Source organism: Mastomys coucha, unplaced genomic scaffold (genome assembly GCF_008632895.1).
Source record: "Mastomys coucha isolate ucsf_1 unplaced genomic scaffold, UCSF_Mcou_1 pScaffold5, whole genome shotgun sequence".
NCBI classification, from domain to species: domain Eukaryota; kingdom Metazoa; phylum Chordata; class Mammalia; order Rodentia; family Muridae; genus Mastomys; species Mastomys coucha.
Genome location: NW_022196911.1, coordinates 95928869 through 95934713, shown reverse-complemented (window position 1 = coordinate 95934713; position 5845 = coordinate 95928869).

Genomic DNA, 5845 nt, shown 5'->3' with positions numbered 1-5845 from the left:
CAAGTAAAAATAAAAGTATAAATTTAAAAGATCCTGATTTCTACTAACTTAGACATCCTGAGATACAGCTACTGCATCATAATGGACTTTTATATCCCGGTGTGGGATTGTTTTATTTTACTTTTTTTAAAAAAAGAACTCTCTGTAGTGTTCTGCACCCCTATTGTTCTACTTCAAATCCTACTGTTGTGTAAGAGTCCCTATTCTGGGCTAGAGAGATGGTTCAGTGGTTAAAAACCCATATTGCTCTTGAGGTGGAGCTGTGTTCAGTTTCCAGCATTCACATAGCATCTCACAACCACCCATAATTCTAGTTCCAGGGCAGCTAATGCCCTCCTCTGACATCCCCGAGCACCAGGCTTGTATGTGCTGTACATATATACATGCAGGCAAAACACTGGTGTCATCTTGTATGTATGGCATGTGTAGCCATGACCAGGTTAGTGGTCCTGATACAATCGAGGACTGTGTTGATGTCTGAGGTTGCCACTGATGCTCGTGTGCATATCTGAGCTTACAAGCTGCTGCCTGAAGCCTTGCTGTTTTCCATGGGTGCTGGAGAGCAGCCCCAACTCTTTGAGGGAGAGCTGGTCCCCTGCTGCACAGATCTCCTCAGTTCATGGCTCTGGCTTGGATGTGATTTTGTTTTGTTTTCTTTGGGGTCTTGTTGGTTTGTTTTGATGGTTTGGTTTATTGGAGAGGAGGAAGTAGGGACTGACATGAGAACATCTGGAAGTGAATGCAGTTGGGGTGCATCATGTGAAATTGGGGTGCATCATGTGAAATTTCAAAGTAATCAAGCAAAAATACATAAAAAATATTTTAAAAAGAAATGATGTGTTATGGGACTTTGTGTATAGCAAGATGAAGAAGAAGAAGAAGAAGAAGAAGAAGAAGAAGAAGAAGAAGAAGAAGAAGAAGAAGAAGAAGAAGAAGAAGGAGAAGAAGAAGAAGGAGAAGAAGAAGAAGAAGGTGTTACTCACCTATTAAAAACAATGACATCATAAAAATTGCAGACAAATGGATGGAACTAGAAAAGATCATCCTCAGTGATGTAACCCAGACCCAGAAAGACAAATATGGTATGTACTCACTTTCAAGTGTGTATAAGCCATAAAATAAAGGATAATTATGCTACCATACCCAGACCCAAAATACCAAGTAACATGGAGGGCTCAGGGGTAGGCTCCCTCTTATGGCATGGGTTTTAAGCTGGACAAATTATTTGTTGGCTGTTTCCTCAATTTCTGCTCTATCTCTACCCCTGAATATGTGTAGGCAGGACAAATTGTTGGTTGGAGGGTTTGGGGCTGGGTTTGTATTCTAATCTCTCCATTAAAAGTCTTGCTTAATTACAGGAAATGGCCAGTTCAGGCTCCATATTTTTGAAAGATATACAATCATATTGTGAACCCCAAGATTGTGAAGTAGAAAAACTTTGTTGTGGTATAGCACACATCTTTAACCTAAGAGCTAAATAAAGTCAACACTAGGTCAAGAAGCAGAGCAAGCAACCAGTTGACAGGGAGTGGACATAAGTAAACAGAAAGAAGGGGCATCGAGTGGGAAGTTATTTAAGACAGCATGGAGAAGGAGAAAAGGCTTTTTCCCTCTGGGACATCAGTAGAGTAATAATGTCACCTCAGTGCTGTCTCTGCCTCTCAGAGCTAGCAGGTTTTCACCTCAGCATTGGTTCCTGAGTCTTCCTTGGTAAAATTAAATGATTAGAATTTTTGTTTAAAAAACAACATTTTGATACTCCAACTTGTAGCTTGACTCCATGAAAAGAAAGATCACTCCAGCTGCAGACAAACTGAGAAGCCATCAGATTTGGTATGTCACCTGGAAGTCCTCAAGGTGAGAGTGAAGTATGGGAAGTGCCATAATAGAAGGCTTTAGGATTCTGTACAGTGGTACTTTAGATGGCTTGAAAAATAGACGAAAAAAAATTCTCTGGATCAGTTGCTAGGTGAAGGTCAATATGCTGAGTTAAAAAGCCAGCTTGAATTTGATGATCACACCTTGATGCTATGTCATTTAGCAGATTTAAATGTTTGGGATAAGGTTATAGAATCATAAAAGAGCTCAGTCATTTACTAAAATTATACAAGGTCCAAAGGAATTCTTCACTGATTTTTTGCAAAGATTGACTTCAGCTGTAAATAGAATAGTGTCACATTCAGAAGTCAGAAAAATACTGACTGAATCTTTAGCTTTTGAAAATGCTAATTTAGAATGTAAAAGGGTGATTAGGCCTTTTTTATTAATTTAAGTTTTATTGCATTATGATGAGAAAAGATAGATGATTTTAATTTATCTGAATTTATTAACATTTAAAAACATATTTTAAATAAATAGAATTAAATCACATTCTTGTTTCTCTTTTGTACTCCAACTCCTCCCAGAGACCCCCTTCAATATCTACAATACCTTTTTTGGTCATATTCTTTAAAATTTATAAAAATATTATAACAATAAAAATGAGTATTATAAAAGTTGTTTGATGTAAAACAACAATCAATTTAACAGACTCATGTATATGCTTGTCTACAGCAATACTGAAAATACATATACTTTTATCAATATAAATTTTAAATAACTCCAAACATATTAACTATATTTTAAAATAGTATATCACTACTAGTATTTTTTAAATGAACATAAATATATAAAGTCTTTTTGTTTGTTTGCTTGTTTGTTTTGTATTTAGTAGAGCTTAAAATCTTGGCTATTACTGTGGTACAAGCCCAAAATAAGAACAATTTTTAGGCATTAGATTTCATTGTAATAAGGCTGTACTTTAATGACCCTCACATCACCAAAGGATTTTACCTCCATCATAGCTAAGCTGAGAGTTGACAGTTCTGCTGCACCAAGAAATGAATTGTAGACACAATGTTTGGATATAGATTTCCTGCTATGGTCAAATCTATTTAACTTGAGTGAATGTCTTTATTCTCAGACCGCAGAGAACAAGTTACATTCTTTTAAGAAATGATGTGTGTATTAAGATGGTCTATCCATAAAGTCATTCACCAACTGTTTCAATGAACAATGGTTCTGCTTGGAGGGTGGCACAGACATTAGGTGAGGATAAGAATCTGGTGCATTAGCTTTGATAATTTGGAAAAGCATTCATCTCAGAGAAAGACTAACTTATAAAGTCCTCTTCTTCAAACTTAATACAAAAGTTACAAATGTCAAGCAATTCATTCAGTCTCACTCTTTGTTGTTCTCTTACAAGCCACCTCCCAAGTTAATTGTTTACATTTCTTTTGGCTGTATAAATACTTTTGAAATATGTAAGCTGTTCTGAAAACCATAGTATAATGTAAAAATGTGAAATAAACAATTCTACTAAAAAAGAGGCTGAGATAGGAGAAGCATGATTTCAAAACCATTATGTGGTACACAGCAAGATACTGTCATGTACAAACAAGCAGAAAGTGCATATGGATTGTACAATATTGGACCTATTTCTCCAATCACCAAATTAGAGAGACCATTGGATGATAGTCAACAAATTTTTAATTCCTCATATTTTTGGATTTCAATTGATTGGGATATGTTGGTAATATTAATTTTCATATTAAGATATTAAGAAAAAGTAATTGTTACTTCCTGTTGTTTTTGTTGTAAGAGGTGGAATTAGGTTTGTGTGGGTTTGTTGAAAGATTACTTTCTTGCTTCTTCTAGGGTATAGTTTTGCTCCTTGTGTTGGTGTTTTCCATCTATTATCCTTTGTAGGGCTGGATTTGTGGAAAGATACTGTGTAAATATTGTGACACTCCCCATCCCCCCATTCCCACCCCCACCCCTGTTATCTGGTTATCTCTAGTGCTACCTGTCCTGGCTAAATCTGACTAGAGCCTGTCCTTCCTGTGATCCTGTGATCCTGGGTGTGTTAGAGTACCTGGGAGTGGAGTGTGGAGTTTGTGACCAAGGTCTGCTCAGGGCATCAGCCCAGACAGACTGGAAAGAACCTGCATCAGTGGGCTGGCAGAGTTCCTGTGTGCCTGGGTCCCGCTGCTCCCAGTTACTCCTGGTGTTGGGACAGATGTTGTGTCCTGATCCTGAGCGTGTTAGAGCACCTGGGAGTGGAGCTTCCTCTGGGTGAGGTGGGACTGACTTGGTGCTTAGGCCTTTAAAGGCAAGAACAGGATCGTAGAGCAATAGATTACAGAGACAGCTGAAATTGGATCTCACTTTTATAATGCTAATCTGAAAGAAGTAATTTCTAAAACTCTTAAGAAAATTCAAAGTGGCAGGTATTTTAATTGTGTTAAGCAAGGTTATTTGAAAACATATTGTAGACAAGGCGTTTCTAGAAACAATGCATTTGCTAGAAATATTACAAAAAGAAGGCCTCAGCTTTCTGGAGTATGCAGAAGGTGTGGCAAAGGTCAGCATTAGATTAACAAATACAGATCAACAAGGGATAGGAAAGGTAACCCTTTACCTTTGGGAAATGCCTTAGGGGGCATTCTGTAGGGCCCAGTGTCAAATCAAATTCATTCATTTCCTGTCAGCAACGGAGAAACTCAGTCACAGAGCAATGGAAAGATTTAATGCCTTTTGTTAAAAGCAATACTGCTCTTGATATAGTCAAGGTCAGAACAGCTTCAGTAAATAAAACAAAACAAAACAAAAAATTCAGGCGAGACCAGGAAACAAGTATTATGGCAAACTGCTATAAATGATCCGAAACTTAAGCCAAAAATACTAATAAGCAGCATTAAAATTAAAGGTTTAACATACACAGGAGCAGATAAGAAATAATTTCACCCCCAGATATGGCAAGCTGTCACTGGACATGAAACTGCCCTTCCTTCAACTGCTGACAATCTGCTGTCCAAGTTGTGGACAAGCAAGACACAGAAAACTCTGCCAAGATGAGGTAGAGAAGTCCTTCATAATTCCTACTTCACAGAAAAATCTGTCCAATATTATGGACCAGTGGGCTGAAGAGATGGGTGCTGCAACATTGCAAAGGAGCCTTGGGTGACAAGCAGCCAGCAGTTTCTGCCATTTCTGTAGTTTTGGAAGCTGCTTGCTCTACATTCCTGTTTACTTGGGTAATATTTATCGTTCTCAGGTCTCTGATGGGGTTGAAGGCTAGATGGTGATAGTCTCACAGTTACACTTAAGTTGTTTAGGATTTAAGAAAACTTTTAAGGTGTAAAAAGATGCTTCAAAATTGATAAATGCAAGTTATGATAGAAAGTGACTTACATACAGAACTTTAGACTCAGCAAGATAAGATAGATAGTAGAGTACTTTCTCAGAGGTTGCCAAATACAAATGGACTGGACACTGTTAGCGGAGTTCTTACCTGATTGTATGTAGTTTATTGATATTAGAGAAACAATCTTTTATTTTATAAAAAAGGAAAATGTTGCAGGATATCTAATCATATTGTGAAACCTAAGATCCTAGGGAAAATTGAAAAAATCATCTTGGGGTATTGCTCAGCCCTAGCATACAACTTAAATCCAAGAGCTAAATAAAATCACCCCTAACTCACGAGGCAGAGCAAGCAACCAGCTGACAGGGAGTGAACATCCTGAACAGAAAGATATTGGGTAGGAAGGTATTTAAGACAGTGTGGAGAAGGAGAAAGAGCTTGTTCCTTCTGGGACATTAGTGGAGTAGGAAGGTCAGCTGAACTAGTAAGTTTTCACCCCAGCATCTGGTTCCTGAGTGTTCACAGGTAAAATCGGACTGCTTGGATTTTTGTTTAAAAAACAACACCATATCCCCGTTCTAGGAATCTTAGGTAGTCACCCTCATAGATTTCTGAGAATTTGTTGTATACCCAGCAATAGCATTTAAAACAGAAATACTC